At 38.0% G+C, this 24,213-nt stretch overlaps 1 protein-coding gene across 8 annotated transcripts in view; it reads left to right on the top strand.

Annotated features, from left to right (window-relative positions):
• Positions 1-24,213, top strand: part of zmp:0000000846 (tenascin) — an 83,735-nt gene that overhangs the window by 13,980 nt on the left and 45,542 nt on the right. The window contains exons 1-2 of one of the 8 annotated variants that reach the window (XM_038292498.1): positions 14,402-14,424; positions 17,962-18,172. The gene's annotated coding sequence lies outside the window, so the exon portion shown is untranslated. Of the gene's footprint in view, positions 1-14,401; positions 14,425-17,845; positions 18,173-24,213 lie in introns of those variants that run through there. The other 7 variants (XM_038292497.1, XM_038292495.1, XM_038292499.1 and 4 more) reach the window with 7 other exon arrangements.

Below are 24,213 nucleotides of genomic sequence, written 5' to 3' on the forward strand. Positions count from 1 at the left end.
AAAGAAAAGTATTACTCAGTCAGGACCTGGACAACTTGGATCAATAATGAAAATGTTTAAATTCCGATTAAATTCAGTACATTTTTATAGCTCCAATTCACAACACATGTCATCTCAAGGCCCTTTTACAGAGACAATTCAGTTGAATCAGATCCAGTCAGAGTGGTTAAAGGTTTTCTCTCTAAGGGAACCAAGCTTACTGCATTGAGTCACTGAATGTGCAGATAATAGCAGATATTCATTGGCATTGTGTTGTTAACTCTACATAAATCCTTTACACCGCGCATGCATACAGTAGCAGTGGAGAGCAAAAACTTCCTTTTAACAGAAAGATATTTCCAGCAGAACAGGCTCAGTTTGAGCAGCCATCTGCTGAGGTGGACTGAACTTTCAAGAAGACAGAAGCAGACATACGAATAAAAGATAGAAACACTGACTCATAAATAGTGTCTATCGTTCTTTCATTCTGTCTTTTAAAAGTAAGGAATTCCTAATTTAGAAATTTAGAGCGCATCTGTGTTTAAACTTTTTGGCCAGACTACAAATGTAAACAATAATTCTTAGTTCTCAGATCATCTAAATCCACTTCAAGAGTCATTTTTATCTGTAAATTGTGAACTGGTCTATTTACACATCAGCTAGCAATAGATTAGATGCAGTGTTCTCAATGGGGAAACATTTAACTCCACTGGTACACTTAAAGTATTTAATCACGGGATTTAATTTATACTGATGTTCAGTTTAAAATATATATATTTTTTATTTTAGCTTCAAATTTGAATTTAGACCTTCTTCCTAACTAACATTGTAGATTTAATTGATTATTCCTCATTTATCTGAGAGAACATAGTTGCCAAGAAGGAAAGCATCACCATAGTGGGAAAATAATCAAAACCCCCCATGAGTATTTTTTTCCCCCATAAGTCCCTGTCAAAGTAGAAACCGCAGAGTTCCCTCGGTCATGCATATAAAAGCAGAGTAGTTGCTAACAGATGGCAGGCTGAGCAAGCTCCGTGAAGAACATCCATCTCTCCCACAGAGGCAAAATGTCAGCTGGATGGAATTAGGCTGATCAGTAAACCGAGGCGGCCTTTGGTGGGGTCAAAAAGGCTTGTCTTGCTGGCAGTCATGGTTTGTATGCAGTAGGGTTAATTTTTCAACTGCAATGATAAGCAGTAATCTCAAAATAAAAAAAAAAAGGGTTTCCACAGAATATTGCTACAGCGGAAATTACTTATAAATTAAAATAAAATTGGCAGTAATAAAACAACACAGAGTGTATACAAAACAAAATTTCATTATGTACAGCTTTCAGACAGTGAATGAGCAGCATTTATAAATAATTTATATTTATAAAAAATATTTCCAATTATATTTCTGCATGGAGTTTGCATGTTCTCCCTGAGCATGTGTGGGTTCTCTCCAGGTACTCCGGCTTCCTCCCACAGTCCAAAAACATGACTGTTAGATTAACTGGCTTCTCTAAATTCTCCTTAGGTGTGATTAGGTTCTGTGTGTGCCTTTGTGTCGCCCTGTGATGGACTGGCGACCTTTACAGGGTGTACCCCGCCTCTCGCCCATAGACAGCTGGAGATACGCACCAGCACCCCTCGCAACCCTGCTTGGGATAAGCGTGACGGAAAATAGATGGATGGATTTCCAAATATATTGATACATATATTTTTAGATGTGCAAGATGAATATTTAATCTTTAATGACTAGTAAAGCGTTATTTCATTTTTTGTCGGATTGGTGACGTATTTCTGCCTCAGTGCACAAAAATCTATGCCCATTGACTCTCGTTAAATGTTGTACATGTGCAGTCGCTCCTTTGCAATACAGAAGTATAGGAGAGCTCTCGGTGCACCAAAGCTAGGGTGACCAAACGTCCGTATTTCCCGGGACGTATCCGTATTTCACGTCCTGTCCCGGGCGTCCCGGGCTTTTTTTAGAAAGTGAGGAAATGTCCAAATTTTTTTAATTACCTTAACTGGACCATTAAATTTACAGGTGCTCGGGCACTGCGCACTGCGCTGCGTGTGACGTAATCCCTGAGCCGAGTCAGTGCGGGCAGCCCTGTTCTTAATCAGAACGTAGATTGCGTGGCTGTCAGTACGCCAACAACATGCAAAAGCGCAAATGTATGTTTACCAACGATTTACAAAAGAGATACAAAAAGGTTTCCCCGCTTTCAGAGCGGGTCGAGACAAACGGGAGGCCTTGTGCACAGTGTGCAAAGCAGGCACATATGTCTCTGTGTCCAATGGAGGTGCAAGGAATCTGAAAAGCCACCTGGACTCCGAAAGTAAAGATAGTCTATTGATATGTTTGTTCGTTTGTGGTACATTTTGAATAATTTTTGCTACACAAGAGGTATTTTTTGTTAATTAGCTCATTTGTTAATTTATTTTTTCCAATAGCCTACAGAACAGACATTATTTCGTTCATTGCTGAGGCTGAGTATCATGTGTTATTGGGAGTTGAGAGTTATTGTTAACTTTTATTGTTAAGTGAGGGATGTTTAGATGAGACATTATTTCTTTCATTGTGCTATTCATTCATTACAGGAATTGTTAAGCATTTTTAATAAATACATTTTGAATGAAATTATCGTTTGTTATTGGAGTTATTGCTGTTGACTTTTACTGAAAAGCATTTTTTGATAAATCAACTGTAAATATCATGTTATTGTAGGATCCCAATAATAAACGTCAGGATCTGACGCAGATAAGGAAAGGTAGGACTGATTTAGAGCACTTTTTAAAAAAGGCAAAGAAGATTGAACAAATTGGGATTCAAATAAAAAGTGATATAATATGGTGCACTTTTTCTAGGTGTTTGTTAATTTGCACAGTTGCCCCTAAATAAACACATTCTCAGAAAATAAATAGTTTTTATCTTCTCCCTTATTAAACTGGTACATAATTTTTTTGGGGGTTTGTGAAACAATATTGAACCATGTAAAACACAGATTTGCCTTCACAAACCCTCAGAAGGGCAAAGTTTATGAAGAAAAAAGTAAACCTGCACATGAAATTATGTTTTGTTTTTATAAAGTGTTTTTATAATGTTTTTTTGTTGTTGTTGTTTTTGGATTACATATAAATATACTGACGTGATAACTTAGTATACATTTAACTGGTATGTGTCTATTATTAATTTATAGCCCCTCCCGGAGAAAACTCCACCAGCCGCCATGTGGGGTCCATACAGAAAAAAAAAAAAAATGCAACAACCAGCACTTTAAATCAGTAGTCATCATAATAAGATGGCAGTTGCTGATCATTGCTGGTGTAAGTCTAGCTTACATAGATTATTTTATAAATAGTATTCTATTAGTTTTTGAAGGATTGTATTTAGGCCTAACTTGCCACAGTCCATTTCGAGCATAATATCTATATAGTCACTTGGTTGTCAGCTCTGTGCTGCCGTAGCGCGAAAGACATCTGCCTCCGAAAAAATACAAACCAATTTCTTTCTAATTATAAAAAGCTATTTCTAAGGCAAGGCTTAGAAAAAAGATTGAGACTTTCAGCTTGTAGGTAATAATCCATAGCATACATATATTAGGTTTATGATAATATGTTACATCTATGTCAGTAAATTGCTGTAATTATTACACGCTGTACCTTTAATATATTTAAACCAATGTTTTTTTTTGTCATGAGAGATAAGAGAACAAATGGGATCCTTCATTAAAGTTTATAAAAACCAGTGTCATGTACTGCACCTGTTAAAAATCAATAACTTTAAAATGCAGTACAATAAACATTTTTCCTTTTCGTTACATGGTCCACATTACGATTGGGTGTCTCCCACTGAACTAAAATGCCAACCACATTCAGGATGCTGCAGCTCTTACAGTAATTAACCCAGTTGAGAGAGTGAGACTACTATAATATTCAGCGAACATATGCCTATAAAGTCATAAGCGATAGTGTTCAACTCAGCTACAGTCTAAAATAGACCCATGCGACTCAAGTTGTATAAAGTTTTATTTATAACTGGTTGCTCATTCAAATCATATTTTAATGTGAGAGAAAGGAGAAAACTTTACAGAAGATTTTCTTGGCTTATTGCTGTATGCTGAACATTATCAAATCTAAAGACTTCTGTTTCAACTTCCCTCTGAGCAGTTTTATGCTTTCTTCTACATCCACCTCTGTGTGAGAATATCTGAGGATAAGAGCTTGTCTGTAAATAAAGCAAATAAGTGACGTCACAGAAACAGAGAGCCAGCAGCAGCAGCCATCATTCTCTCTTTAACCTTAAAGGTCTTTACAATATATTATATGTTTTCTAAAATATAGCTTTGCAAGCAGGTTATTGAAAAATAATAAGTGATTTTTTTTAGATTGCCCCTCTCTTCAGCATTACTTAATCAGATTTTATTTCAGATTCGAATTAGGACACTGGCTGGACAGAAGAAATATCTAATTAATATTAAAATATCAATATGAACCAGTTGAATTCGGGGATGTACTCCAGACATATCCAAAGCTGAAATCCTAATATAGCGTCAGTATTCTGCAAACAGTCCAACAAATACTCCTATGAGCCGCTTTACTTCATATAAACCCTCAGAAACTATTCCTCACGCACATGTTTAGCATGTTACATGTGCAAATGGAGTACCAAAAGGCCCCAATATAACACAGATGAGCGTTTGTCCCTTCTCTGCACCCATGTGGTTTGATATCCATGCCTGTGCAGATTCCCTTCTCACTTGTGGACCTGTTTTTGTGCCCTCATGTCAACTTTTGTATCTTGAAGTGGTATCCACCGGAAAAATCAACCCTCCTGTGGTTGGCTACTTTTCAGGAAATCCGGAATCTTGATTGTGACGCGTTGCCAAGGTAACCAGCATCAACTGTCTTCCTGTTTCCAATGAACGCTTCAGCTAGCAGAAACTATTGGGCCTTTGGAATGGAATTTTTTTGTAGATGTCCTATAACCCTTTTTCACAGACACCCTACAGGCAGTCAGAATCCAGTTGTCATCCAGACCATGTTATATCTAATGATGATTTGCTTTCCTCCAACTCTTAAAGAGAAACAGTTAGCCTGAGCTTGCCTTGGTCGTAGGAAGAGGAGTACAGCCTCTGTTTGAAGTTAAGCTGCTCCAAGGAGTATTTATTATGTTTTGGTACTTATGACAAAATACTGACGCCATATATTAACATGTACATGGTGGTATACTATAAACTGCCTGCTGAAGAGAAGTTGTTGTTTTTGATGCACCAAATTTATAAACTGAGCTACTCCAAGCAGTGGATGTCTTTTGGAGAAAAAGCGTTGCTAAGCACAAAGCTCATCAAACCTTCTACTTTCCATTCCATATTTTGATCCACTGGTATAAGGTGTGGGATTGTAGGGATCTGCCACAAAAAAAAATGTAGGAAATAGGTACCCTTGACCACAAAGCCGGACAGAGTATGTGGGAGTGTAAACCAGTTAACACTGCCACCATAGCCCCAAGCAACCATGGCATACCTCAAAGCTCTGTACTTACATCTCTCTGTTTCTTATAATATCCATGCCTACTTTTTCAATAAAAAAAAAGTAGGCATGGATATTATAAATGTTTCAAAAAAAAATTTCATGCACTAAATGCAACTTATTATGATTTCCAGGTTCATTAGCAGATTGTGTTTTCTTTTCTGTCAACTCCACAGTAAAGAGGTCTGTAGGGTTTGTCAGACGTACAAAGTATTATTTAGTGGTTTGAAGAAAAAGGAGTTTTAAGTTAGCTCAAAAGTTTGGTAACTTCAGCAATATATGCGATTATGTTACTGGAACATTTAATATCAGAAGATTAAACCATTCTCTGTTTGAGTGCTTCATGAAAATTTTGTACAGGCAGCCCTCTCACTGCACCAAAAAAAAAAAAAATCCAAATCTTAAATTGCAGCGATCATTGGAGCATGAACGAGTGACAGAAAATCAAAACCTATTATCACCAGGGCTCATTTTATTTTCTTTGTCTGTTTAATTGGCAATGATGGTTTCTCTCTCAAGCAGTTGAGTCCATTAACTCAGGAAATTAAATGAAGAGAAAGAAAGAATAAAGCGCAGCTGAATCACCCACATGGTATTGTCTGCACTGCCTAGCTTACATTTCCTTTTTACTGCTTTAGGAGTTATTGTTATTATAAAAACTAAACATTTTGTTCTATGTTCTTAATTTGATACAAAAAAAACACAGTTAATGTAAATAATATTGTTTTTTCATGGTGATGGAATGAGATTGTTGATTGGTATTCATTAAACAATAGTTATTTACAGCCAATCTGGATATTTTTGAAGCATTTTGACCAGAACTGAATTTATAGACAGAATATAGAGACTTTCTTTCTAATTTTCTGTAAGATCAGATGTAATAACATAAAAACTATAATATCCCTCGGTTATTCTATATTCTGTAGAGCTATAGAGTAGGGGATCACAATTTTTTTTCTGTGTCTAACGGTCAAAGCAGCAGCTGCTCTACAGGTAAATGTGGGCTCCAGAACAACCATGTGGCAAGAGATCAAGGCAGTGTGATCTAAAGGGAAAAGGACGAGCTGGATCAGGGGACTCAGTGTATTTCCTGTACTCTATAAATAAGTCCAGAATTATGCGTTTTGACAGTCTACCCATTTAAATGGATCTCTTTACAGTAGAATGTCTTTATTCTTTGTTTGTCTTAATTTGAGATAGTATTTGTGTCTTATTGTGGCACAAAATTGCATCAAAAATAATATGTTTTCTTCCAAGATTTGTAGCCATGATGATTAATAGTTTTATTTTACCTTTTTGCAAAGGTTGTCATGATGTATAGATGATTCTCTATGTCAAACCTCTGCCTTGATTTGTTGATCCTGTAATCCGTAAAGCGCCCAAGCTCATTAGAGCTGCCACAGTGAGTCAACAAAGGGAAGTTATCTGTGCTGTCTGCGGTTTTTCTACCCGAGCCGCACTCAAAGGCAATCAAAAGCTTTCGGCAAAAGTGATGGCAAGCCTTAGGAATGACCGGATGGAGGTTCGATGCCTTCAGAGCCTTATTAGTTCATGTTAGTGGGAGCTGCAACATCTCCGATCTGGTTAGTATCAGTGTGTGGCGTGTGCTTGACTCCAAATTAGAATGTGAGGATGTAATGTCACACATGAGGATGCAGGGGTCTGTTTTGTCTGCTCCTGAGGAAATGGACGTCCCTAAGCTCACCGGTGGATGAATGATGAATCATTTTAGCTGTATTTTGGATGCTCCTGGATACTATCAATAATCATATATCATTTGGATTATTTTTCACCTTAATAATCTACATGTGCTGGTAACTTTTCCTTTTAAAACTGGAAGTGTTTTTTTTTTTCTGATATGTCCCGGCAGCAGACTGGCTGCAACCATCAAACACAAAATATCATAGGTGTACAAGATTTATGATCAGTAATAAAAACTAATGAGGTCATCCAGGAGCTAACCCTTCGGATCCGCTCTGTTTACAATATACTAACAGTTTGCAAACAATAAATCAGGTAAATACTCTGGAAAGAAAATTCAAAGCTATATTCCAGATAAACAGATGTGTTTCCACGAAAAGATAAAAACACAAGTTTATTTCCATGTTTATCAGTCCATCAACTTTTAATCTGACAGTATTCTAAATCAGATGCTCCTTTAAAAAGCTAAGCTTGTTTTAGAGATGTGCATTTATATTGCTCAATCAAAGTGAATCAACAAATATCATCTTTGGGTCAAATCTGACTACAGACCAGGGTTTGTGCTTCCTCCCACTTTACTCGCTTATATGCTTACAGGAAGATGAGTAAGCTTGAAGCTTCAAAAAGTTCCTACATATGTTTTCACTTAATTTAAGGTGTTTTAAATATGGTAACCAGTGGTGTTTTTTTTTTCTCTTGTTAAAATGGGCAGTTGCCCAGGATGATATTAGAAATGGGAAGCGTGCAAGCACCAGATAAGAAAATACTGTACTGACCAGAATACAGGACGACACTGATTATAACCCGACCGCCTCTTTTCAGGACCAGTTTTTAGGAACAAAACAAAATGACCCCCCGAAAAACAAAAGATAAACCAAATATATTCTGTGTAAGTAAACCCTTTTATATTGAAGCGCTAAGAATTTCATTGAAATATTATTGCATTGAGACTTTTGTGCAATTAATCCATCCATCCATTATCTGACACGCTTGTCCCAAGCGGGGTTGCGAGGGGTGCTGGTGCCTATCTCCAGCTGTCAGGGTACACCCTGGACAGGTCACCAGTCCATCGCAGGGCAACACAGAGACAAACAGGACAAACAACCATTCACGCACACACTAACACCTAAGGAGAATTTAGAGAAGCCACTTAACCTAACAGTCATGTTTTTGGACTGTTGGAGGAAGCTGGAGTACCTGGAGAGAACCCACGCATGCTTAGGGAGAACATGCAAACCCCATGCAGAACTATATTTGGAAATATTTTTTATAAATATAAATTATTTATAAATACTGCTCATTCACTGTCTGAAAGCTGTACATAATGACATTTTGTTTTGTATACACTCTGTGTTGTTTTAGAACACAGAACCTTCTTGCTGCAAGGCAGCAGTGCTATCCACTGCGCCACTGAGCAACCCTGCAATTAAACAATAAAATGTAAAAAAGAAAACAAAAAAACAAAGTAATGACACATTTATAAAAAAAAAAAAATCTTGCAACATTTCAACTGGAATGCAATCTGAACTTTGCTCACAGAACGTGCAGGAGGCTTTTACTCCTCTGCCTCGCTGCACTCGCTGTCACTCCAACTCTCACACTGCAGCTCTGCAATTTTTTGATAAGCTTTTCTTCTGCTGTTTGCATTTTTCTGGTCTTTTTGAACGTGCCCTCTTCTGACATTGCACTCCGTAACACCGTATTTCTTTGCTACCTGACAGTTGTTTGATGCCTATGCTGCGTTGACCACCATTATTTAAAAATTGGTGTCATAACTCCGCCTCAAACGTCTGCTTTTTGATCCACTCTGTTCTGGGCAGCGACTCACAATCTGTAGGATCCGTGTAACTTCTTTTCTGTAGTAATAAAAATGAAAAAAATACAAACTTAGCCATAGTGAGATCACTGGCTTTACAAAAAACTGCAGCCCTCTGCTGTGGCCTTTGTGTAGCGACCCCAGACAACAACCCTGTCTTATATTCGGGTCAATACTGTATGTTTTATGTAGCTGCAGTAAATAGAGTATATGTGCCCTCTGCTTATTGCTGAGAATGTGGTTTGTATAGAAGTTTTTTCAAGTCCCAGAATTTGTTTATTTTTATGTATTTTTTACTCCTGAGGTGGGATCACTGGTAAAGTCAATGTCTATTTGGATTTTTTTATTGATTGTGTACATCTGAACCTCTCCTCCTTGCAATATAGGCTTATGCACTGTGGATCTGACCTTCAGAAAGTTTGTGTCTCTTAAAACAGCTGCATACACAGATCTCAAAATAAGAAGCAGTGATTTGTGTTTCAGCAGACGGTGTGTGCAAATTATTTTTCCATGTTTGCCTTCTTCAATCTGCGGGTCATATTCTAATGATTAAACCATGCAAATTCATGGGTGGAGGATATGCAAATGTAAAGATTTACCATGTGCAAAGCGATTTTCCAATTCTAAAGCTGATCCGCGGCTGCAGTTTTTCAATCTGTTTTAGTACGCTTGTAATTTAGGTGAAAACTGATATAATAAAATATCTGATTATGGCCATATAGCAAGGATTGGCACGATGAAAGAGGACGAAGAAATATTCTGTGTGCATGTAAACTTTTTTTGGACCATCAAAAATAACTAGTAAAATATTTTTAAGAAAGAAATGTCTACACAGGCTGGCACAGGTGCAGTGGGACGACAGATAATCTTTATACAATAAGAGGGTAAGAGAGGATTTTTTAAAACTCAGCATCATCATTATTATTAATTTTATCTTCATGGCTTTAAAGCCATCTTTTTGACGAGTGGCCTAATGACAGCCACTCTCAAAATGTAATTAGAGCATGCAATCTGCTCAACTTAATGGGAGGAACCAGTCGTTGTCAGCCCAGGTTGAAACGGGTGAGCAATCTTTGTAGATCATCAACAACACGCCTACTTATTGCAACACAACTATTTATTGCCTACTTAAACACAAATTGCTCATGCAATTAAGCGTCTCTTATTTGAAATTTGTAAGATCAGGTCCTGTGTGTTTACAGCCGAATCATTTTAGGGGTGAAGGTTGCTGTAAAAGTGAAGTAAAAACAAAGAAAATAACTGGTAAAGCTTGTGAAAAACCTTTTTGTTTGTATAAAGTGACCTGTAAATTCAAAGTAAGAGAGTATTCGCTTTTTTTCAGGAAAGTATCCTTAAAGTTTTAGAAAGTAAACTTCAAGAATCAACAAGTCATAATGCCAGAACATTAATGTAAAAGAGATTCCAGATTTAAATGGATTTATTTCCTGGTAAAATAAAGGTAAAAAACCAAATTTTTTTTTTAAAGGCACACTATGCAACATTTTTCAGTTAATTAATGTGTTCCATAACGTTATGGATGACTAAATGAGTCATTTCAGGTTGAACAAAGGTATTCTCGGCCGCCCTGGTGGTCTGTGGGGGAAATACTGCACTTGCATTTGCAGGAGCACCGACCCCCACCCACAGGCTCAGAAGTCTCGCGAGAGTCGGTCTTGCTTTTACGGCGAGAACTGCTACACGCCCCCAGTTAAAAGCATGCTCGTTGCTAGCACAGTGGCGATCTTTGTGCAGTGCTGCATTCACACCAGACGCAGCAAAAGCAGCAAAATCGCGTCCGCTGCTTCATTTTTACTGCTTGTACCAGTTAGTTCTGACGCGCGGCTGAAGCAGCTTTGCTGCTCTGGCTGCGCGGTGCAAAAGTGTGTCTGACGCGCGTTGGGCGGAGCTTCACTATCCTTTCTCTGCCTTGCAGCTATATTTGGTGTGATCAGTGGGAATAAAGTAGTTTTAATATGTTTTTAAGTGAGAAAATACACATGAAAACGTAATCAGTGCAGTCAGTTCATTCAGATTATCATCCTGCCTTACAATATTTTTTCTGTCGGAGCCGCTCAGACCCCCACATACCAGCGGTGCGCCGACAGTAGGAATCCCTTCATCAGCAGCCTCTGGCCGGGTCGCCTCCTCGCGGTTCACGGCGGCAGCTGGTAGGTGTTTTTCATCTAAATAATCCAAACTGCAGGCAGCAGGATAATAAAAGCGAACATATTGTGCCGGCAGATTTCTGCATTTTAAGTTAATTTAGGCGTCAATAAACTGTTTAAGAGGAGTGATCATAGCGCTCTGATCATCAGCGCTGTGTCTCTCTCCCAGCCAGCTCCCAGATCAGCTTCTCTGATTGGTTGACGCGGCGCGTCGAGCAGCAAAAATTAAATTTTTCCATCTCGGGCAGCAGCGCGTTTGCGGCGCATCACGCGCGTCAGATGCTTAGTCATTCGTTGGGTTCGCCTGTCTGCTAAGCTCAAAACAACCGCGCCTGGCTTGACGGAGAAACCAGGAGAACAGCTGTGCATATTTACGACAGTGCACTTTTACTTTCGCCCTCTGGGGGGAGCCTCGCTGGAAAATCAACACTGGTTGCATAGTGTACCTTTAATTGCAGTAAAGTAAACTTTAAATATTAACAATAAAAAAAAAATACGAGGAAAATACAAAGTTAGAAGTCATCTCACAGATCATACAGTGGGTTCTATGGGGCGTACAAACTGTGAAAGCTAACAAAGGTAAAAACTAAAATCTGAGCTTTTATCTTCAATACATTTGTTAGTCTAAGTAAATAGTTAAAGCTACACTCATTTGTCGACTCATATTTCCATATTTACCTGCTTGAAGGCCAGGAGTCTGGATTTAAATAGCTTGACTGTGGAAAAATGAGAAATCCACTGTGTTCACCATGTTTTTAATGGCGTATAAAGCTTAATTAGGTTCTTTTCTAATCTATGGAATCACCTTTGTTTCATCCATTAACCAATGTTAATGGATGAATATCCTGCCTTTCATGTGTTTCTTTTTTGTTTTGTTTACTGTGGATAATGAGTCTGAATAAAACGTTTTTGGTTGATGTATTAATTCTGTTAATTTAGTCACTCACTCTGCCACCCAATCTAAATGTAAAATAACTGTAATATCTTTAGTGATGAGAGCAAAAGGTGATTATTCCTGTCTAAAGCAGAATTGGAATACAATTTTTCTATAAGTAAAGGGTGTTATAGTGTTCATTGGGACATTTTCCACATTTTTCTGACCCGTTGACCTTTCTTTTAATTCTCTGAAGCTGACATTTTGTTGCTTTGAGCCCAAAAGCATGAACCAAATCCCCATGACATCACACATCTCTCTACTCCCTCCTGGAGTAATTACAAGATGTTTAAAGATCTCTAATCCTTTCATTTCAATATTACAGCATGTTTACAGATTTTTAACAAGTCTCCAGGAACACCAAGGCATTACGCTAAGCAGCTGAATATGGCAGAAGCATCCATACTGAATGCTTTAATACCAAGAAGTGTTTATGGCTATAGAGGAAGACATGTTCTGTGGAAAATATATTTGCTTAAGTGTTTAATTCCATTCATTGCAGACATTCCTGAAACTGTAGGTATAATTTTAGATGTCCCATGTTTATAGTTTAAGCAGCAGTAGCCTGCATATGTTGATTGTCTCGCTCCTAAATACTGTACATACTGTCTTGTAGGGTGTAACACATCTGAAACACATGTAAAGTCTTAAATCAATGCAGAGTGGGGACCCCTGCTTAGTTTTTCCTCATTCCTCCTTTTTCTTCTTGAGACCACATTCTGGGGGCTTATCCAGCTAAAGAGTGTCATGTGCTAAAAAATAAAGGAACACAATTTCGAAGTTTATCCTCAGAAAAAGGGGCATTCTCTGCATTTAGCACCTTTGTCATATTACAAGAAAAAGTGTTTCTTTTTGTAATTGTACTAATTAGTGCCTAATGAGGACATAAAACTAAACATTTTACCGCTCCTTCCAACTGATATCCTTGTCAACTGTTTTGTTGCGGTTTTCTACAGCTGCTCCAGAATTACTTTGTGCCTGTTGGCTGTTTCTGTCATGATCTTGATGCTGACGACTGGCTTAATTACTCATTTCATTCACCTGTTTAATTCTGCCCATGTTCTCATTACTACTCATCTTATCCACCTGCTTCTGCCTTTATTTAAGCTGCCCGGTACCAGTCATCAGGGCCAGATGTTAAAGATAGGCTCTATGTATGCTCCTTGATGCTCTATCTCTTTGGTTCCTTTCACTGAGAAGAAATCACTCGGGACAAACACTTTAAATAACACTTCATAACTTATATGGATTAAATAACCACAAGACATGACAACAAATTCTGATAGAAACTGTAATCTTTCTCAGATCAGAGAAATTGCTTAGAATGCACAGAAGACAGCTGCTCATCTCCGGGTCCACCTCTCAGGAAGTGGCCCCGATTAACACATAAAAAGGCATTTTATACATCTCCAGTCTGCCACATCATAACTTTTTACATCACACATGTTAGCAGATGATTAGGCGTCCATGGCTCCAGCCTTATCAAAATATTACACTTTGTTCTTAGCCGAAGGACACCGCTCTCATTCCATTTCCAAATCTTTGCCACATACAAAATGAAGATTATAACTGTATATCCAGACAGAGGAAGTGTCCTAATTAGATTAGCTATTGTGGAAAACATCATTTCTGACACGCAACAGGCAGCCAATACCAAGGTGTAATAAAGTCACACATCTTAAAGGATTATTATCCTAACAGACTATTTTACTAGAGTTAATTGGGAGAGTGGGTCAGCATTACCGTAGTGTTTCTGATTTCCTGTTGTTTTGATCCGGAGGCTTGCCCACTTTCTCCACCAGAGGGCGCCTGAAATCTTCCTTGTGAGGGCATGAGCTTACTCCTACACACCTGTTTCCTGTCTGCTCATCAGGAGACCTATTTAAGGAGGAGGAGGCTGACACTTCCCTGCCAGAGTGTTTGCCAGTAATGGTTAGTAAAACCTGAGCAAGCCTGCCTGATCTGAAAACCCTGATTTTGTGAACCTGTCTGACCCTGTATCTCTCTGCCTCACAGATCTTGACTTTTCTGAAACCTGAAATCCTGGAGAAAGAAATCTCTGTCTGGAATCTGCCTGCCTGCACTCAGTCTCAGTCTCTGCCTCTGCCCTCTGGCTGCCGACTAGCCTCTGGACTCACAAGGTTCCCCCTCTGCTGATCAGAATCCTCTCTGAGCAGGTATTTATCCCTGGCACCTGTAAACTAAAAAATTTCCTGGATCAACTCTAACTGCTCTGTCCTCCTCAGTGGCTTCCCTCCCGTAACCAGTCAGAAGAACCCAGAACCTGTGCTCCATAAACTTGTAAACATTGTAAATAAATCATTTAACTTTTTCCCTGTTCCAAGAGTGGTTTCTGCATGTGGGTTAGACGCCTTGAACCCAACATGACACCTGTTCTGCCTCTCAACCTCTGAGCCTGCCTGTTCTTGTTTTAATCTGTTTACTTGACCTGTCTTGGGACTCCTTCGGACTAGATATAATATTAGGGTATCAGAGTAAAGGGGGGTGAATATAAATAAACAGTTTTTCTATCTTCATTTTTAAGAATTTTCTAAAATCCTGTTTCTCTATCTTTTTTTTCCTTGCAAAAGAGAATATTAAAGAGTTATTAAAGACGGGTGCAAAGGATGTATTATAAAAACTCCTCAATTTAAAAAAAGAAACCCTTTGGTTTTATCAAAATTTTAAATAAGTTCACTGGGTGTGAATACTTTTGCGATATACAGTATGTTCTTCATTTTCCCTATAATCTCCTATCGGAAAGGCAAGTGTTTCTTACATTTCTTGCAATGCAAAGTGACAAAGCTACTTACTTCCTATGTGCTATTAGACTGATCCGGATTTATTCTAGGTCGCTTTCTTCTTTCTTTCGAGTAAGTGTATATTTTTAAATGCGGCGGAACATAAGCACGCTTTGCTGCTCATGCTTTTCCAACAACATCAGGAATAAACCGTGGATTCAGACTCTGCATCGCATAGCGTTGCCTGTTTACCCCAACTGAGCTTCAAGCGGCTTTATGATTCATTAATCACATTCAGGGTCACAAACAGTGATATCGTTACAGACCGTGGAGCATTTTGCTTTACTTATTCCAAGAATAACATGTCTGGGGTGTTCAAAATAAAGAATGCGTCCGCTCCCCGCTAGTCCCATCTGTTAAATTCAGACGTGTCCATGAGAGAAAAAAGCGTCAGAGCAAGAGGAAAAAATGTTTCCTTGAGGAGCAAGAGATGGATTTCACTCTGTAATTTTAGTGATTTATCAGATTAAACCTAAACAGTGCAACCAGGAGGAATCGTGCTCCATAGTTGTACACACTTTACCTTCTTTGACAGAGCTGGGGAGCAACTACTGTATTCCTAATGGGAGATGGTGGGCTATGTGTTATAAAAAATTAGACAAAGATAATATTTCATAGCTTTTGTGCCACTTTTATTTGAGCTATAGACTTTACAACTGGATTGACAAATGGATTTAATATTTTAGAAAAGAACATAAAGTTCTAAAATAGTGTAATTAGATATATGCACCCTGGCTATGTTCTAAATGAACATTTAAACTCAATACACAGCACTTATTGAAGTTAAATAAGTATACAAGCGTGTGATCCTTTGTAGATATAAAACTAATTACAAGAGAAAATAATGTGAATAATAATAATAATAATAATAATAATAATATTAATAATACATTTTATTTAACAGCGCCTTTCTTGACACTCAAGGTCACTTTACAAATAATACAAAAAATAAATAAAAAGAGATGAAAATACAAAATACAGATACAGGAACATAAAAAACAAAAAAAACCAAATGCAGATAGGAGGTATGGAAATGAATTAATGAAGAAATATTAATGCTCATAAGCAGATAAGTATGTTTGTGCTATCATTATCAGTGCTGAATTTACTTTTAGCTGGAGGGGGAGTTGTGTCCTAGTGTTCAAGCCCCACTTCCATTGACTGTCATTCTGGGTCCCTGAGCAAGACCCTTAACCCCACACTTCTCCCTGGGCGATGGGTTCAATGCAGAGAGTTCCTTTTGTTGCTTTGTGCTTGTCACAGAGTAATAACAATAAAGTTGAATTCTGTTCTATTTCTATACGCTCCACTTCTTTTTTTTTCTTTTTGGGGGGGGGGGGGGGGGGGGGGGGTGTGAATGTTAAACCTATGAGAACCACTGATTTAAAGTTCCCCTAATGAACGGTAAAAAAGGCCCTCCTTTTAATAATTTTTTGAACATTTCCTAATTATAGCCTATGGACTATAGAGCCTCTGATGTTCCAGAAGGACAGAGGGTCTCAATCTAGAAGAGTAATAAATACCTTCCCATAGATTTACTATAGAATCCAGTCTAGAGAATATGGGGAATTGGTAATATTAGCAAAAACTTGAGGTCTCCCCAAAATTGGTGGAAAGAAGAGAATTTAACTCATAATGTTGCTGAGGAGCCTCGGCTACATCGAAAGAGCATAAGGAATTTCTGGCAAGTACTGCCTGTGTACATGTGGCAGCAATCTCCTATATACTATGAAGATAAATGCTTAATTTGGGTACATTTAACAAAATACTATATAAAGACTCCAAAAAAAAGTGGAGAAAGTTTACCATTGTCTAATTAAACCAAGGCTGAACCTTTGGCATTATTCCAAAAGGCATGCCTGAGTCTAGAAACCGTACCGCCCCGCACCTAATGACGACAAGCAAAACATGTCTCTAGATTAATGGTAACATAGCTTCCCTAGAGGGAGAAAAACACTTTGAAAAAGCTCAAACCTGAATTAAAATTTAAAGAGTTTTCTTCACAATCAATAAAGTTTTTTTTTCAAACTGCAGAGGCTAAATATGGCTCAGAATGCTGAGAAGTTCCGACTCAAAGACCGAATGCTGAAGAATATGTTAACAAATAAGCTAAATAATTTATTTAATGAATCATTTACAGTCAACTACACAGACACAACAAGAAAAAACAATGGAAAACAGGACAGATTCAGACAGTATGGGGATAGGTAGAGTTAAGAAACCAGCAGTGAGGAATGAAAACCAGGGTGGAGTTGTGGAGAAAGGCTTGGAGCAGGACAGGTGAGAGCAAGCAGCGAGGATGATGAACAGGTGAAACGAATACTGTCATGACAAAGGGAACTGAGAGTAGACCGAGAAAACAGATAATGATATAAAATAAACACAAGAATTAAGTAAAAAGCAAATCTACAAACACTCAAACAAATGCTCTAAAATGGCGTCATCTAGAGCGTACAAACAGCAGGAAATGCATAAAGTGAAACACTTGGAAAAACAAAGGAGAAAAAAGTTATCTTGGTCTTTTTTTTTTTTACATAATAAAAAAAACTTGGAGATTTGAAAAGGAATCTGTGACTTTGTTAGTTCCACTGTAGGTCTTCAGTAAAGACAAAAAGATGAAAGTAAACTTTCTAACCATGACTTGCTTTCCTTAAATCATAAAGGAGAAAATCAGAAATCATTATAATAAAGTTACATCGGTTGAAGGGAAAGGTCTGCCTGCTGTCTGCAGTCTTTCCTTGACTTTCCTCTCATTGCTCGGCTTTCCCCCTTTAATTTTCCTACACAACCACATACTCTGCTCGTTTCTGTCATGACTCCCGGTAACAGTGGCATCTCATTTAAAGGCAGCAGCTTAGCTCTGCATCCATTAGCTGCAGTAAAGGGAGGGTGGACAGGGCTGTGAAAGGCAAGGAGGGAGGGAGAATGACGGCTATTTAAGGGCTGGAGTTAAAAACCAATGGGTGTTTGACCTAAACACTCCTTACGCTTTAAAAGACATTTCCTCCCACATCGACTCTCTCTCTTTCTCTCTCTCTCTTGTCAGAAACGAAGCTGAGCCCCAGCCTGAGCTGTAAACGGTGAGGGAAGATAAGGAGCCTGGCTGAGGGAGGATTGACAGAGCTGCCTGCCACCTTGCTTGGAGCAGTGACGCAAGAAAGAGCAAAGCATCCTCTCTCTGGGTGGGCTGAATTTGAGGAGCCTTGGATGAGCTCCACGTGTTGAATGCAGGAGAATATTCAATCTTACCATCACAGGTAAGATGATGCATTCATGCATCAGAGAAAGCTTTCTGTTTTGATGTTGCAGATGTGCAGAGGTGATTACACTTTAAAGGGACTAACAGATGTGGATGCTTGCTGGGTATTTCAGATCAGTTTCAATGCTTTGTTTCTTTCATATTTGCAGAAGTTGTTAAGTTTGACTTAATTGCTTGAAGTCCAAAGATAATAGAAAAGCAGTCTATCTGTGTTCATTACTGTTTGGAATCCATATGCATCCTACTGTCTTTCTTTCTGTCTGTCTGTCTGCTTAGGTTTTGCAGCTTTGCAATTTACCACATTACCTCCGTTAGAGCAATTTTTTTTTTTTTTTTTTAAAGCATTCATTTTCCCACCATGAAGCTTAGATGTGGAGAAAAGTGGGCGCAGGGATTCGGCAGCAATCAGAGGGAAAACGCTCTACCAATCCAGCCCATTAATTGTGCTTAATTGAAGTCCAAATCTGGCAGCAGGGGTTTAAAGTTGAAATTCTTTCCTTTTGTGTGGAAAGTTTGAGTCACAGGTTCCACTTCATGCTCAGCTGATGAGGACCGCAATCATTCTCCTCTTTTCTCACATTTCTTTAAGCCATGTTTTTAACATGCAGAGGAGTTTTCCTTTTTTTTTTTTGGAGTGTATCCTTAAGATCACCCTCTCTCCCCACAGACGGACAGCTGGGTTTCAGCTCCTAAACAGATTCCTACTCCATGACCCAGACACAGAGTGCCAGAGGTCGATTGTAAATCAGCTATACACCTCATTATTTTCTGCTAAGGGTGTTTAATTATTTCTGGGCATCCGGTTAGCAGTTTAAGCAACGGACCTTTAGCCTGAGAAAAGTGGACGCTGTTGGGTTATCAGGGTAACTTGCTTTTTTTAAATACCCATATCTCACTCTGCAGGCCACTTTTAACAGAGCTTGCCATGTTATATAACAGCAGTGTCTGCTTAGCATGTGGACCTTGAGCTTTTCAATCATCTTTTCATAATAGCTTGGTTGACATTTTTTGCTAGAAAAAGATTTTTGTGTCATTCTAAACTGAAATTAGAAATACTATATACTATTTTCTATATAATTTTGAAAGACTCTGAAATATTTTAGCACAGTTGTATTCAGCTCTTTTCTGTCACGCTGAATGAGTCTAAGTGCGCTTTGATTCACCTTTGTGTGATACGCAGCCGACATGTCAGGGAGAAAATAACCTAGTTTGGGGACAAAATAATTTTTGTCTTTTCCCAGAGGGAAACTCATATGTCGGTCAAACAAAAACTGTAAAAAAAAAAGTTTACACTGTTAAGCACGATAGTGCCACCATTATGCTTTTGGATGTAATTGTAAAATGGATGGAGTGAAATAATGTCAGATTTTAAAATCTCAATGAAAGACCCACACTGAAAAAGTTTTTGTTCCTGTAAATATTCCCTCATTTCGTATGTTAAATTCACTGAAAATTGCCATCTAAGCACCTTTATTTCAAAATTACACCTTTTATTTAATGTGTTACTTAGAATTAATTTGAAAGACAACTCAATTTAATTCATCATAGCAAATAGTATAAACAAAACAATTTACTGTAATTAAACTTAAAAAATGCAAGTAAAATTTGATTGTGTATAAGGAGCAAACTTGGTGTTTTTTTCCTAGCCTGTCCATTTTTAGGTCAGAAATAGAAAATATTGTTTCCTTGTTGGCTGGACGGTGGTGCAGTTTGTAGCCCCGTTCGTTGCCTTGCAGCAAGAAGGTTCTGGGTTTTATTCTCAGTCCAGGATCTTTCTGCATGGAGTTTAAATGTTCTCCCTGTGCATATGTGGATTCTCTCCAGTTACTCCAGCATCCTCCCATAGTATAGAAACATGACTGTTAGATTAATCATCTTCTCTAGATTCTCCTTTGCAAAATGTACTAGCAAAAAAAAATCTACTTAATTTTGTTTGTTAAGCAAACTTTCCTTAGTAGGTAATATTAACGTATATTTATGAATTATTAAGTGAAATTTACAAAGAATTTCTGTGTGGAAAAAGTTACCTATATTTTTCTGAGTAAATGGTACCTCGAAATGTGTTCAGTGCAAATGCAGACATGACATAGGAATGGTGGAAATGATGCGTGGGGTAAAGCAAAAACCGGCAAAGTTTGCTAAAACATGAAGGGAGCAGAACATGAACGTAGGAACAATAAAAATGTATTTTAAATGACAGACTGAGCAAAACTGAAATATTAAGTTGATAGAAAGAAAGAATTAATCCATCAGGTTCATAAAGGCTAAGGAGGTAGTTGTTAAAATAGGAGCCAAGGTGAGCACAATAAACAGAACGCGGTAACGGTGGGAGGTGACATGTGCAGAGGCGACGGAGGGAGGAATGTGTACAGAATACAAGGAAAAAAAGAAATACATCAAAGCACAGGAAAACCAAAACATAATTTAACACAAGGTAAATCCAAACCAAATAATAAACCACCAAACGTCTTAAACAAAGCAGTCCCACACAGCTCGACAATTACAGAGCAGTCCTGGTTTAAAAAAAGAAAAAAAGAAACACTTTGAGGCTGAAAGAGACCTGAGACCTGGGCGGAAGTTGCCCTTCCCACAGCACAGCGGCCATAAACATGCAGTTAGAGCTTTAGCCCAATGGTTTTAATCAAAGCCAAATAAATCCATTTCAGAAGCGGAAGTGACTGCATTTTAATACATGCTCTCCTTGCCATCTGACTGGGATTAAGGAAGTTTGTGTAGAGTTGCCACTTTGGATGGGTTTGCTTTTATAAAAGCAGATAAAAAATTTGGATCACGTTAAAACCAGATAAAATCCACTAGAGTTTGTGGTTGTAATGTCACCATATGTGAAACCGACTGAAAACGGGCAAATTCATTTTGCAGGGTAATATAGTACGACTTAAAATGCTTTAATAACTAATTTTATGGGCTGATTTCTAAAAACAGTTTGCTTTATTGAAAAGCTAGTCGGATTTTCTCAGACTCACTGGAGAAGTGAGTGAAACTTTAAACTTCCCTTAAGGAAGTCTGGCCAGTTGTGGTTAAAACTTATCAGTTAATCAGGTACAGTATTTTTTTCAGCAGTTTCTCAGCCCTAGTGAGTGCTCCCGTAAAGCTATGTGAGATCATTCCCAGCTGTGCCAGATGTGGAATGGATCTGGATTGCAGAATGCATGGAAACTAAAAATACTTGCACAAACAACATAACAAAAAATCAAGTGGAGCTCTTGTTTTGTGCTGACTGCGGAGTCCCAATGCTCCTCCGTCAGTGTTTCCGATGAGGAGTTTGTTCAGATGTGCAGCGCTGCATGGTGTGTGACGGTGCTTCGTCACCAAGGAGGACCTCCTCAGAACTGATGCCACAGACACTACTATTCCACTCATGCATTTGCACTTTAAGTTTAACTAAACGCCCTGTCTTTTCACCGTCTGGATACGTGATAAGTACCTTCATGGATTTTTCTCTTTCTTTTCCTTGACTTTGCAAAACAGATGTCGTCAGGCGAGGGCCAAAATTCCCAGTTTCTTTTTTTTTTCCACGTGGGAAAGTTTCCTTCTTGCTGCCAACATGAGGAAAAAAACGCATTAAAGCTCCGGCAAAAAGATTATAGCTTACTGAGCAGGTTATATTAGACTTTAATTTTTCTCCCTAAATTGTCTGCCCATGTCTAAGCTTCACATGAGATGTCCTTGGTTCCCCTCAGTCCTGCTCTGAATGATGTATTCTTGTTTTTGTTTTGTAAGAACTGCTGTTTGAATACACTACGCATAAACATCACATAAACACAGTGTCTGGTGAGTCTGAAAAGTGGCAGTTGCTTTTTAAAACAAACAAATGATTTTCTTAAGCATAAATTCTGACAACATCAATGATTTCTTTCACTCTGTCTCCAGACCTTGGAGACAGAGTTGTGAGAGTTGGGAGATGTTTTAAAGCTCCACGCTAAGAGGAATTATTGGAACAATGACATTTGTGCCACTTCAGAAGTGTACTGAGCACCACCTGGCAGCTGAAACGGCTGCAGTCATACACTGTCAGGCAATTCTAACAGTGCCACAGGTCAAATGGATGGAAAACAATTTGGTCTTCCACTTTCTCTTACTGATAGATATCTTTTTTACATTATTCTTTGGCTTACGGCATAAGACTCTGTCTCTACATGCTGGGCACTTTGCCCTCGTCTCACACCGCATGATGTGTGTTGTGGTCTGGATAGGCTTTCCGGCTGGTCTGTGCGCTATATGAGCTGCAGGAGCCTCACCAAGGAACCAGAGCTACGGTTATGGGAGAATAAAACTTCCCTTCAGTTTGGACAGCCATGGGAAGAACTAAATAAGTGGAAAATGGTGCACATTTATATGACAATTTGTTAGTCTTACCAGTCACTCGAAGCACTATTTCTATGAGTCAACGCCCCCCACCCCACCCCCACACACACACACACACATGCACACAACAGCAAATGCATGTGTACTCTGATAGTAACAGTGGGAAGCTGCAAATAATTTTGAATCCGGGGATTCTGCATGCTCTCCCTCTGCATGTGTGGGTTCTCTCCAGGTACTCCCACGTCTTCTTAGAGCCCAAATACATGACTATTAATTAGTCATTCTAGATATCACATAAGTATATGTGTGTGTGTAATGTAGCCAAGGGCGTAGGTTTGATTTTAACTTTGGTAGGGACACGATTGGTCGGGTGTCATTGGTGCTATGCAATATGCACGCCCTTTTTTATGCTCGATGTGAGCATCCGTACTGATAAGAGGAATTCAATGTTAAAAGAGAAAAGCATAATTTTGCTACATTAATAAAAATTAAATAAAAAAAACACTACACTCATTAGATGCTGTTTATCAATGTTTGAAGCATTAATTGATTATTTCAATAATCGTCAACTAATTTAATAATTGATTCATCATTAACTGGAGTATAAAGACTCTAAAACATAATATAAATGTAAAATGTGTCTTTTTCCAACAGAGCAACCCACTTAGATCAGTAATTATACCAAAATTGTAAAACTACAATACATATATATAATCAAAATTCTCCATCCAGAACTCCTCATGTGGAAATATTTTAGTTTCACCTGGTTTATTTAGACGTCACCTGAAGCACTGAATGGCAGCTGCTTCACCTACAAGCTGCCCTGCATCATTATTACTGGATATCTGTGTTTCCTATAATCATATAATGTATAAGTGCATTTTTAATAGTAAAGGATTAAATGTAACACAACCTTTTATCATTGTCCTATATTGCTACTGTCTGACTGTATAAATAGCTCCTTATGTATATTTTCTTTTTAGTGGCATCATCTACAAACACAACACTGAGAATGAGCCTAAGTTTATTAAAATATAAAATCACTTTTAACAATTATAAAAGACAATATAACACTATCTTATCTGTAATTTAATAATATCCAAAATAAACAGTCAGATTCCAGCATTTTTACCAGACATTAATGTTTGTACTAATTTACTTATAGACTGTGTGGAAATCTATGTAAGATAAAATCAATGTTAATATTCTTCATCTGTTTGTTCTTCTCTTTATCCTATTTCTAGAAGTATAAATAGTCAATTAAATTATTATTATTATTTGGAACCCTAATTATGCTTTTTAAACGATATACAGCAGATGTTTAGCCGCCATTTCTTGTTGTTTTCCTCTATAAGAGAAATAACACCTGCTAATAATTATACCTGAACTTCCTCAGAGTCATCAAAAAATGAAACCAGTAACAGCAACTAAATATTGGTAAAAAGGAAACCGTCACATTTTCTTTTTTAGGTGGCTGTGGCTAAGAATCAGAAATGTTGATGGCTTACAGCCTTTATTTGCCCATTTTGTGTCTTCAGAACTCCTGGCTGACTCAGAATATTTCGTTTTATAAAAGAAAAAAAAAGGTTTTTGTTTTTTAGTGTACATGATATTCATTTTTTTTATTGGGACTAGTTTCATAGTCTAATATTAATTGTAGTAACCGCTGCATTCTAGTGTGAATAAATTTTCAATGTTGTGCTCCAAGCACAG

The sequence above is a fragment of the Cyprinodon tularosa genome, unplaced genomic scaffold (genome assembly GCF_016077235.1).
Source record: "Cyprinodon tularosa strain WSP-4 unplaced genomic scaffold, ASM1607723v1 ctg313, whole genome shotgun sequence".
Classification (NCBI taxonomy): domain Eukaryota; kingdom Metazoa; phylum Chordata; class Actinopteri; order Cyprinodontiformes; family Cyprinodontidae; genus Cyprinodon; species Cyprinodon tularosa.